This window comes from Urocampus carinirostris, unplaced genomic scaffold (genome assembly GCF_059441175.1).
Source record: "Urocampus carinirostris isolate Australia breed hairy pipefish unplaced genomic scaffold, RoL_Ucar_1.0 HiC_scaffold_91, whole genome shotgun sequence".
NCBI lineage: Eukaryota > Metazoa > Chordata > Actinopteri > Syngnathiformes > Syngnathidae > Urocampus > Urocampus carinirostris.
The window spans coordinates 24,458-37,500 of NW_028283198.1; the positions used below are offsets into that span (position 1 = coordinate 24,458).

Sequence of the window (13,043 nt, forward strand, 5' to 3'; positions counted from 1 at the left end):
CCGACGCCGCCGCCATACGGCCGTTGTGATCCGTGCGGGGATCCGCTTGCTCGGCGACCCTCGCCGAGAGCAGCCCCGCGCCGCACGGACACGCGACACCGACGGGCGGACGGACGCCGGGGCGCCGGCCCGAACCGTTACCTTTAAAGGACGGGAGGTCGTCGAGGCGAGTGCCGCCCAGGAAGCGCGCGCCGGAAGCGCGAGAACCGCGCCGAGCTAGGGTCGTCGGCATAGGGGGATTCCCCGGTTACGGGGGTCCCGCGCACGGCCGCCGCCTTTCGCCCGTCGCTGGCGGTCGCCTGTCGTCGCGCCGCGCCGCGCTACTGGGGTCGTCGGACGAGCGCGCTACCCCGCTCGCACGGAGGTAGCGCGACATCGCCCGCCGCCTTTTCTCGCGTCGCGCCGCGCCGCGTGGCGCCCGCCGAACTCGCTCCGACGCGCGGCCCGGGAGTGACCCGCGCCGCGCCCCCCGTCCCGTCCCGTCCCGGTCTACCCTCTTCCTCCGCCTGCGACGACCCGCCGCCCTCGGCGTCTGGCTCGTCGGGGGTGTACCGAGGCGGATCTGCTGCCGCTCGTACGTTAATGATCCTTCTGCAGGTTCACCTACAGAAACCTTGTTACGACTTTTACTTCCTCTAGATAGTCAAGTTCGACCGTCTTCTGGCACACCGCCGGAGCCGGGGCCGGCCCCGGCGGGGACTATCCGAGGACCTCACTAAGCCATCCGATCGGTAGTAGCGACGGGCGGTGTGTACAAAGGGCAGGGACTTAATCAACGCAGGCTAATGACCCGCGCTTACTGGGAATTCCTCGTTGGTGGGAAATAATTGCAATCCCCAGGCCCTGTCACGAGCGGGGTTCATAGGATTACCCGCGCCTGCCGGCGCGGGGATAGACGACGCGCTTATACGCTCAGTGTGGCGCGCGTGCAGCCCCGGACATCTAAGGGCATCACAGACCTGTTATTGCTCATTCTCGTGTGGCTGAGAGCCACTTGTCCCTCTAAGAAGTTTTCTGCCGCCGACCGCGCGGGGGGCCGCGGTACTATTTAGTATGTTTGAGTCTCGTTCGTTATCGGAATTAACCAGACAAATCGCTCCACCAACTACGAACGGCCATGCACCACCACCCACGGTATCGAGAAAGAGCCTTCAATCTGTCAATCCTTTCCGTGTCCGGGCCGGGTGAGGTTTCCCGTGTTGAGTCAAATTAAGCCGCATGCTCCACTCCTGGTGGTGCCCTTCCGTCAATTCCTTTAAGTTTCAGCTTTGCAACAATACTCCCCCCGGAACCCAGACACTTGGTCGGTTTCCCGGGTGCTGCTCGGCGGGTCATGGGAATAACGCCGCCGGATCGCGAGTCGGCATCGTTTATGGTCGGAACTAGGACGGTATCTGATCGTCTTCGAACCTCCGACTTTCGTTCTTGATTAATGAAAACATTCTTGGCAAATGCTTTCGCTCTCGTCCGTCTTGCGCCGGTCCAAGAATTTCACCTCTAGCGGCGCAGTACGAATGCCCCCGGCCGTCCCTCTTAATCATGGCCCCAGTTCATGACAACCCACAAAATAGAACCGGAGTCCTATTCCATTATTCCCAGCTGCGATATGCAGGGGCGGCCGTGTGGCCTGCTTTGAACACTCTAATTTCCTCAAAGTAAACGCTTCGGGCCCCGCGAGTGACACCCAGCGAAGGGCATCACGGGGGCTTTTGCCGAGAGGCAGGGGCTGGGACAGACGGATGCACGCCTCGCGGCGGACCGTCAGCTCGCGTCCCGGGGTCCAACTAGGAGCTTTTTAACTGCAGCAACTTTAAAATACGCTATTGGAGCTGGAATTACCGCGGCTGCTGGCACCAGACTTGCCCTCCAATGGATGCTGGCCGATGGGTTTGTGTTCGGCTCATTCCAATTACGGAGACTCGAACGAGTCCCGTATTGTTATTTTTCGTCACTACCTCCCCGTGTCGGGAGTGGGTAATTTGCGCGCCTGCTGCCTTCCTTGGATGTGGTAGCCGTTTCTCATGCTCCCTCTCCGGAATCGAACCCTGATTCCCCGTTACCCGTGGTCACCATGGTAGGCGCAGAGTCTACCATCGAAAGTTGATAGGGCAGACATTCGAATGAGTCGTCGCCGCCTCGGGTGGGCGAGCGATCGGCACGAGGTTATCCTGAGTCAACACAAAGGGGGGGCCGGGCCGGCGGAACGAGGACCGGCGCGCGCGGAGCCGCCCGCGCCGCTTACGCCCCCGCCCGGAGAGGCGGAGGCCGGACGCGGGGGACGCGCGCGACGGCTGAGCCCCCGCCCGCCGGACACCGCGTGGGTTTTTGTGTCTGATAAATGCACGCGTCCCCGGGGCGAGGCCGGAGCCCCGCCCGCGAGTCGGCGCTCGTTTGCATGTATTAGCTCTGGATTTGCCACAGTTATCCAAGTAACGGTGGAGCGATCAAAGGAACCATAACTGATTTAATGAGCCGTTCGCAGTTTCACTGTACTGGCCATTCGTACTTAGACATGCATGGCTTAATCTTGAAAACAAGCATATGCTACTGGCAGGATCAACCAGAGTGCGTCTGCCGCCGGGGGGGCGCTGCTGGTGGCGGTGCGGCCCTGGTCCGGGACGAGGCTGTGGCTACAGCCGGGCCCGGGGGGCCGCGCGACACTCGTATACGTTCGGACGGGCTGACGAGCGGGTGTCGTGAAACGATGTTTCGCGCGGAGCCCTAGCACGCGTGGCGTCGGGCTCCGCGACGGTCGGACGTCTGGGTGTGGCTCGAGACGGAAGCTCGACCTCGGTTCGTCTTGGTTCTGCCGCCAAAAGGTTCACGCCGAGGCATGGTTTCGCAAGAGGGCCCCGCGAGTGCCAGCCGTGGATCCCGCCTCACTCGTAACTCGTATCGGATTCGTCCGGCCTCACTTTCGTTCGCACATCGGACAGTTATACGTGTGCTTTAGTAGCTTCCGTTCCCTCTTAGTGAGGCCGTCCGTACGTACCGCCCCAGCTCTTTCTGAGGCGGGTATCCACTCGGCTCGGGGGGGCCCAACGTTTGCCTAGTATCCTCGGCGCTGGAGCTTGACCCGCAAAGCCGGAGGAGCCGCACGCCCGAACACCGGCTTGCGCCGGCCGACGTGGGCCCTCCGAGGCGGGTCTCGTGTGCCAATCGCTCAGTTGGGGAACCGGCAGGCCCGTGGGCCGACGCCGGCTCACCCGGGGGTGAAGGGTGCTTCGATGGAGGCCCCCTGTCAGCCTCCGCGGAAGTCCGGCTTCAATACTTTAAAGTTTGAAAAACTTAGACATTTTTCGAGAACCGGAGCTTAGAGGGGTACATGCAAAAGCCAGGGCCGCGGGAAGCGCCCTAAATACTTCAATACTTTAAAATTTGAAAAACTTAGAAATTTTTCGAGAACCGGCATCTTCCCTCGGTAATTGCGAGATGCGAGGCCGCCCCTAGCCTCTGCTCTGTCGGACTCAATGGTCACGGGTGGCCGCTGATTAGCCCTGGTGCTCACCTCTCAAAATTGCGAGTCCCTAATATAATTCTGGCTGTCGGCTGGAGAAGGGGGTATAAAATCGGCACTTGAGGGAACGCCGGGCCCTCAAGTTCGGGGCCCTCTAGCGGATTTTTGAGGTACTGCACTCCCATTGGAAATGCATTGGCCATAGGAATACATGGGCGCTCCGTCCACTACAATGTAATTCCCTCACAATATCTGCCCCCGCGTGGCCGCGCGATGCTACTGCTGCCCCGTTGGGAATGAATGGGCCTTTCGGAGGCCATAAATACAGCGCCGCTGCATGGATTTTGGCGGTACTGCGGCTGTCGTTGAAAATACATGGACCCGTCTGAATGAATGGGCCTTTCGGATTCCATAAACCCAGCGCCGCTGCATGGATTTTGGCGGTACTGCGGCTGTCGCTGAAAATACATGGACCCGTCTGAATGAATGGGCCTTTCGGAGGCCATAAACTCAGCGCCGCTGCATGGATTTTGGCGGTACTGCGGCTGTCGCTGAAAATACATGGACCCGTCTGAATGAATGGACAAAATATAAATCAGACACTACAGAACACAAGCATAATCCAAGATTACAAAATCATCTCAGCCTTTAAAAGAAACAAAAACCTGAAAGACTACTTAGTAAAAAGTAAATTACCAGAAATCAACATAACACAAACGCAGGGCCCCACATTCTACAAACAAGCCACCACAGTTAGGAACACCGTCACCCACACAAACTACCTAATTAAACAAACAATCACACCTGCTACGGAAAACTGAAAATACATGGACCCGTCTGAATGTATGGGCCTTTCGGAGGCCATAAACTCAGCCAGCGCCGGGCCAGTGTTTGGGGTATTGTGCCCGCCACTAGTGGCTGAATACATAATAATAATAATAATAATAATAATTCCCTTGTATTGTCATTCTGTGTAACAATGTACACAGAACGAAATGTCGATTGCACTGGGCTAGTGTTGAGGGAACGTCGGGCCCTCAAGTTCGGTGGCTTGGAGCGGATTTTTGAGGTACTGCACTCCCATTGGAAATGCATGGGCGCTCCGTCCACTACCATGTAATTCCCTCACAATATCTGCCCCTGCGTGGCCGCGGGATGCTACTGCAGCCCCGTTGGTAATGAATGGGCCTTTCGGAGGCCATAAATACAGCGCCGCTGCATGGATTTTGGCGGTACTGCTGCTGTCGCTGAAAATACATGGACCCGTCTGAATGAATGGGCCTTTCGGAGGCCATAAACTCAGCGCCTCTGCATGGATTTTGGCGGTACTGCGGCTGTCGCTGAAAATACATGGACCCGTCTGAATGAATGGGCCTTTCGGAGGCCATAAATCCAGCGCCGCTGCATGGATTTTGGCGGTACTGCGGCTGTCGCTGAAAATACATGGACCCGTCTGAATGAATGGACAAAATATAAATCAGACACTACAGAACACAAGCATAATCCAAGATTACAAAATCATCTCAGCCTTTAAAAGAAACAAAAACCTGAAAGACTACTTAGTAAAAAGTAAATTACCAGAAATCAACATAACACAAACGCAGGGCCCCACATTCTACAAACAAGCCACCACAGTTAGGAACACCGTCACCCACACAAACTACCTAATTAAACAAACAATCACACCTGCTACGGAAAACTGAAAATACATGGACCCGTCTGAATGTATGGGCCTTTCGGAGGCCATAAACTCAGCCAGCGCCGGGCCAGTGTTTGGGGTATTGTGCCCGCCACTAGTGGCTGAATACATAATAATAATAATAATAATAATAATTCCCTTGTATTGTCATTCTGTGTAACAATGTACACAGAACGAAATGTCGATTGCACTGGGCTAGTGTTGAGGGAACGTCGGGCCCTCAAGTTCGGTGGCTTGGAGCGGATTTTTGAGGTACTGCACTCCCATTGGAAATGCATGGGCGCTCCGTCCACTACAATGTAATTCCCTCACAATATCTGCCCCCGCGTGGCCGCGCGATGCTACTGCTGCCCCGTTGGGAATGAATGGGCCTTTCGGAGGCCATAAATACAGCGCCGCTGCATGGATTTTGGCGGTACTGCGGCTGTCGTTGAAAATACATGGACCCGTCTGAATGAATGGGCCTTTCGGATTCCATAAACCCAGCGCCGCTGCATGGATTTTGGCGGTACTGCGGCTGTCGCTGAAAATACATGGACCCGTCTGAATGAATGGGCCTTTCGGAGGCCATAAACTCAGCGCCGCTGCATGGATTTTGGCGGTACTGCGGCTGTCGCTGAAAATACATGGACCCGTCTGAATGAATGGACAAAATATAAATCAGACACTACAGAACACAAGCATAATCCAAGATTACAAAATCATCTCAGCCTTTAAAAGAAACAAAAACCTGAAAGACTACTTAGTAAAAAGTAAATTACCAGAAATCAACATAACACAAACGCAGGGCCCCACATTCTACAAACAAGCCACCACAGTTAGGAACACCGTCACCCACACAAACTACCTAATTAAACAAACAATCACACCTGCTACGGAAAACTGAAAATACATGGACCCGTCTGAATGTATGGGCCTTTCGGAGGCCATAAACTCAGCCAGCGCCGGGCCAGTGTTTGGGGTATTGTGCCCGCCACTAGTGGCTGAATACATAATAATAATAATAATAATAATAATTCCCTTGTATTGTCATTCTGTGTAACAATGTACACAGAACGAAATGTCGATTGCACTGGGCTAGTGTTGAGGGAACGTCGGGCCCTCAAGTTCGGTGGCTTGGAGCGGATTTTTGAGGTACTGCACTCCCATTGGAAATGCATGGGCGCTCCGTCCACTACCATGTAATTCCCTCACAATATCTGCCCCTGCGTGGCCGCGGGATGCTACTGCAGCCCCGTTGGTAATGAATGGGCCTTTCGGAGGCCATAAATACAGCGCCGCTGCATGGATTTTGGCGGTACTGCTGCTGTCGCTGAAAATACATGGACCCGTCTGAATGAATGGGCCTTTCGGAGGCCATAAACTCAGCGCCTCTGCATGGATTTTGGCGGTACTGCGGCTGTCGCTGAAAATACATGGACCCGTCTGAATGAATGGGCCTTTCGGAGGCCATAAATCCAGCGCCGCTGCATGGATTTTGGCGGTACTGCGGCTGTCGCTGAAAATACATGGACCCGTCTGAATGAATGGACAAAATATAAATCAGACACTACAGAACACAAGCATAATCCAAGATTACAAAATCATCTCAGCCTTTAAAAGAAACAAAAACCTGAAAGACTACTTAGTAAAAAGTAAATTACCAGAAATCAACATAACACAAACGCAGGGCCCCACATTCTACAAACAAGCCACCACAGTTAGGAACACCGTCACCCACACAAACTACCTAATTAAACAAACAATCACACCTGCTACGGAAAACTGAAAATACATGGACCCGTCTGAATGTATGGGCCTTTCGGAGGCCATAAACTCAGCCAGCGCCGGGCCAGTGTTTGGGGTATTGTGCCCGCCACTAGTGGCTGAATACATAATAATAATAATAATAATAATAATTCCCTTGTATTGTCATTCTGTGTAACAATGTACACAGAACGAAATGTCGATTGCACTGGGCTAGTGTTGAGGGAACGTCGGGCCCTCAAGTTCGGTGGCTTGGAGCGGATTTTTGAGGTACTGCACTCCCATTGGAAATGCATGGGCGCTCCGTCCACTACAATGTAATTCCCTCACAATATCTGCCCCCGCGTGGCCGCGCGATGCTACTGCTGCCCCGTTGGGAATGAATGGGCCTTTCGGAGGCCATAAATACAGCGCCGCTGCATGGATTTTGGCGGTACTGCGGCTGTCGTTGAAAATACATGGACCCGTCTGAATGAATGGGCCTTTCGGATTCCATAAACCCAGCGCCGCTGCATGGATTTTGGCGGTACTGCGGCTGTCGCTGAAAATACATGGACCCGTCTGAATGAATGGGCCTTTCGGAGGCCATAAACTCAGCGCCGCTGCATGGATTTTGGCGGTACTGCGGCTGTCGCTGAAAATACATGGACCCGTCTGAATGAATGGACAAAATATAAATCAGACACTACAGAACACAAGCATAATCCAAGATTACAAAATCATCTCAGCCTTTAAAAGAAACAAAAACCTGAAAGACTACTTAGTAAAAAGTAAATTACCAGAAATCAACATAACACAAACGCAGGGCCCCACATTCTACAAACAAGCCACCACAGTTAGGAACACCGTCACCCACACAAACTACCTAATTAAACAAACAATCACACCTGCTACGGAAAACTGAAAATACATGGACCCGTCTGAATGTATGGGCCTTTCGGAGGCCATAAACTCAGCCAGCGCCGGGCCAGTGTTTGGGGTATTGTGCCCGCCACTAGTGGCTGAATACATAATAATAATAATAATAATAATAATTCCCTTGTATTGTCATTCTGTGTAACAATGTACACAGAACGAAATGTCGATTGCACTGGGCTAGTGTTGAGGGAACGTCGGGCCCTCAAGTTCGGTGGCTTGGAGCGGATTTTTGAGGTACTGCACTCCCATTGGAAATGCATGGGCGCTCCGTCCACTACCATGTAATTCCCTCACAATATCTGCCCCTGCGTGGCCGCGGGATGCTACTGCAGCCCCGTTGGTAATGAATGGGCCTTTCGGAGGCCATAAATACAGCGCCGCTGCATGGATTTTGGCGGTACTGCTGCTGTCGCTGAAAATACATGGACCCGTCTGAATGAATGGGCCTTTCGGAGGCCATAAACTCAGCGCCTCTGCATGGATTTTGGCGGTACTGCGGCTGTCGCTGAAAATACATGGACCCGTCTGAATGAATGGGCCTTTCGGAGGCCATAAATCCAGCGCCGCTGCATGGATTTTGGCGGTACTGCGGCTGTCGCTGAAAATACATGGACCCGTCTGAATGAATGGACAAAATATAAATCAGACACTACAGAACACAAGCATAATCCAAGATTACAAAATCATCTCAGCCTTTAAAAGAAACAAAAACCTGAAAGACTACTTAGTAAAAAGTAAATTACCAGAAATCAACATAACACAAACGCAGGGCCCCACATTCTACAAACAAGCCACCACAGTTAGGAACACCGTCACCCACACAAACTACCTAATTAAACAAACAATCACACCTGCTACGGAAAACTGAAAATACATGGACCCGTCTGAATGTATGGGCCTTTCGGAGGCCATAAACTCAGCCAGCGCCGGGCCAGTGTTTGGGGTATTGTGCCCGCCACTAGTGGCTGAATACATAATAATAATAATAATAATAATAATTCCCTTGTATTGTCATTCTGTGTAACAATGTACACAGAACGAAATGTCGATTGCACTGGGCTAGTGTTGAGGGAACGTCGGGCCCTCAAGTTCGGTGGCTTGGAGCGGATTTTTGAGGTACTGCACTCCCATTGGAAATGCATGGGCGCTCCGTCCACTACAATGTAATTCCCTCACAATATCTGCCCCCGCGTGGCCGCGCGATGCTACTGCTGCCCCGTTGGGAATGAATGGGCCTTTCGGAGGCCATAAATCCAGCGCCGCTGCATGGATTTTGGCGGTACTGCGGCTGTCGTTGAAAATACATGGACCCGTCTGAATGAATGGGCCTTTCGGATTCCATAAACCCAGCGCCGCTGCATGGATTTTGGCGGTACTGCGGCTGTCGCTGAAAATACATGGACCCGTCTGAATGAATGGGCCTTTCGGAGGCCATAAACTCAGCGCCGCTGCATGGATTTTGGCGGTACTGCGGCTGTCGCTGAAAATACATGGACCCGTCTGAATGAATGGACAAAATATAAATCAGACACTACAGAACACAAGCATAATCCAAGATTACAAAATCATCTCAGCCTTTAAAAGAAACAAAAACCTGAAAGACTACTTAGTAAAAAGTAAATTACCAGAAATCAACATAACACAAACGCAGGGCCCCACATTCTACAAACAAGCCACCACAGTTAGGAACACCGTCACCCACACAAACTACCTAATTAAACAAACAATCACACCTGCTACGGAAAACTGAAAATACATGGACCCGTCTGAATGTATGGGCCTTTCGGAGGCCATAAACTCAGCCAGCGCCGGGCCAGTGTTTGGGGTATTGTGCCCGCCACTAGTGGCTGAATACATAATAATAATAATAATAATAATAATTCCCTTGTATTGTCATTCTGTGTAACAATGTACACAGAACGAAATGTCGATTGCACTGGGCTAGTGTTGAGGGAACGTCGGGCCCTCAAGTTCGGTGGCTTGGAGCGGATTTTTGAGGTACTGCACTCCCATTGGAAATGCATGGGCGCTCCGTCCACTACCATGTAATTCCCTCACAATATCTGCCCCTGCGTGGCCGCGGGATGCTACTGCAGCCCCGTTGGTAATGAATGGGCCTTTCGGAGGCCATAAATACAGCGCCGCTGCATGGATTTTGGCGGTACTGCTGCTGTCGCTGAAAATACATGGACCCGTCTGAATGAATGGGCCTTTCGGAGGCCATAAACTCAGCGCCTCTGCATGGATTTTGGCGGTACTGCGGCTGTCGCTGAAAATACATGGACCCGTCTGAATGAATGGGCCTTTCGGAGGCCATAAATCCAGCGCCGCTGCATGGATTTTGGCGGTACTGCGGCTGTCGCTGAAAATACATGGACCCGTCTGAATGAATGGACAAAATATAAATCAGACACTACAGAACACAAGCATAATCCAAGATTACAAAATCATCTCAGCCTTTAAAAGAAACAAAAACCTGAAAGACTACTTAGTAAAAAGTAAATTACCAGAAATCAACATAACACAAACGCAGGGCCCCACATTCTACAAACAAGCCACCACAGTTAGGAACACCGTCACCCACACAAACTACCTAATTAAACAAACAATCACACCTGCTACGGAAAACTGAAAATACATGGACCCGTCTGAATGTATGGGCCTTTCGGAGGCCATAAACTCAGCCAGCGCCGGGCCAGTGTTTGGGGTATTGTGCCCGCCACTAGTGGCTGAATACATAATAATAATAATAATAATAATAATTCCCTTGTATTGTCATTCTGTGTAACAATGTACACAGAACGAAATGTCGATTGCACTGGGCTAGTGTTGAGGGAACGTCGGGCCCTCAAGTTCGGTGGCTTGGAGCGGATTTTTGAGGTACTGCACTCCCATTGGAAATGCATGGGCGCTCCGTCCACTACCATGTAATTCCCTCACAATATCTGCCCCTGCGTGGCCGCGGGATGCTACTGCAGCCCCGTTGGTAATGAATGGGCCTTTCGGAGGCCATAAATACAGCGCCGCTGCATGGATTTTGGCGGTACTGCTGCTGTCGCTGAAAATACATGGACCCGTCTGAATGAATGGGCCTTTCGGAGGCCATAAACTCAGCGCCTCTGCATGGATTTTGGCGGTACTGCGGCTGTCGCTGAAAATACATGGACCCGTCTGAATGAATGGGCCTTTCGGAGGCCATAAATCCAGCGCCGCTGCATGGATTTTGGCGGTACTGCTGCTGTCGTTGAAAATACATGGACCCGTCTGAATGTATGGGCCTTTCGGAGGCCATATACTCAGCGCCGGGCCGGTGTTTGGGGAATCGTGCCCGCCACTAGTGGCTGAATCCCGGGCTAGTGTTGGGGGACTTGTGCCCGCCAATAGTGGCTGAATCCCGGGCTAGTGTTGGGGGACTTGTGCCCGCCAATAGTGGCTGAAATCCGCGCCGGTGTTTGGGGAAATGTGCGCGTATTATCGGGCCGGTGTTTGGGGATATGCGCGCGTATTATCGGACCGGTGTTTGGGGAATTGTGCCCGCCACTAGTGGCTGAGAACTTGGCTAGTGTTTGGGGACTTGTGCCCGCCACTAGTGGCTGAAATCCGGGCCGGTGTTTGGGGAATTGTGCGCGTATTATCGGGCCGGTGTTTGGGGAATTGTGCGCGTATTATCGGACCGGTGTTTGGGGAATTGTGCCCGCCACTAGTGGCTGAGAACTTGGCTAGTGTTTGGGGACTTGTGCCCGCCAATAGTGGCTGAAATCCGCGCCGGTGTTTGGGGAATTGTGCGCGTATTATCGGGCCGGTGTTTGGGGATATGCGCGCGTATTATCGGACCGGTGTTTGGGGAATTGTGCCCGCCACTAGTGGCTGAGAACTTGGCTAGTGTTTGGGGACTTGTGCCCGCCAATAGTGGCTGAAATCCGCGCCGGTGTTTGGGGAATTGTGCGCGTATTATCGGGCCGGTGTTTGGGGATATGCGCGCGTATTATCGGACCGGTGTTTGGGGAATTGTGCCCGCCACTAGTGGCTGAGAACTTGGCTAGTGTTTGGGGACTTGTGCCCGCCAATAGTGGCTGAAATCCGCGCCGGTGTTTGGGGAATTGTGCGCGTATTATCGGGCCGGTGTTTGGGGATATGCGCGCGTATTATCGGACCGGTGTTTGGGGAATTGTGCCCGCCACTAGTGGCTGAGAACTTGGCTAGTGTTTGGGGACTTGTGCCCGCCAATAGTGGCTGAAATCCGCGCCGGTGTTTGGGGAATTGTGCGCGTATTATCGGGCCGGTGTTTGGGGATATGCGCGCGTATTATCGGACCGGTGTTTGGGGAATCGTGCCCGCCACTAGTGGCTGAATCCCGGGCTAGTGTTGGGGGACTTGTGCCCGCCAATAGTGGCTGAAATCCGCGCCGGTGTTTGGGGAATTGTGCGCGTATTATCGGGCCGGTGTTTGGGGATATGCGCGCGTATTATCGGACCGGTGTTTGGGGAATTGTGCCCGCCACTAGTGGCTGAGAACTTGGCTAGTGTTTGGGGACTTGTGCCCGCCAATAGTGGCTGAAATCCGCGCCGGTGTTTGGGGAATTGTGCGCGTATTATCGGGCCGGTGTTTGGGGATATGCGCGCGTATTATCGGACCGGTGTTTGGGGAATCGTGCCCGCCACTAGTGGCTGAATCCCGGGCTAGTGTTGGGGGACTTGTGCCCGCCAATAGTGGCTGAAATCCGCGCCGGTGTTTGGGGAATTGTGCGCGTATTATCGGGCCGGTGTTTGGGGATATGCGCGCGTATTATCGGACCGGTGTTTGGGGAATCGTGCCCGCCACTAGTGGCTGAATCCCGGGCTAGTGTTGGGGGACTTGTGCCCGCCAATAGTGGCTGAAATCCGCGCCGGTGTTTGGGGAATTGTGCGCGTATTATCGGGCCGGTGTTTGGGGATATGCGCGCGTATTATCGGACCGGTGTTTGGGGAATCGTGCCCGCCACTAGTGGCTGAATCCCGGGCTAGTGTTGGGGGACTTGTGCCCGCCAATAGTGGCTGAAATCCGCGCCGGTGTTTGGGGAATTGTGCGCGTATTATCGGGCCGGTGTTTGGGGATATGCGCGCGTATTATCGGACCGGTGTTTGGGGAATTGTGCCCGCCACTAGTGGCTGAGAACTTGGCTAGTGTTGGGGGACTTGTGCCCGCCACTAGTGGCTGAAATCCGGGCCGGTGTTTGGGGAATTG

General features: G+C 53.2%; 1 non-coding gene across 1 annotated transcript; it reads right to left on the bottom strand.

Moving 5' to 3' along the window:
• Positions 1-580: 580 nt before the first annotated feature.
• Positions 581-2,567, bottom strand: LOC148345143 (18S ribosomal RNA). The gene has a single exon (XR_015848810.1). It is a non-coding gene; the product is annotated as an 18S ribosomal RNA (ribosomal RNA).
• Positions 2,568-13,043: the final 10,476 nt, after the last annotated feature.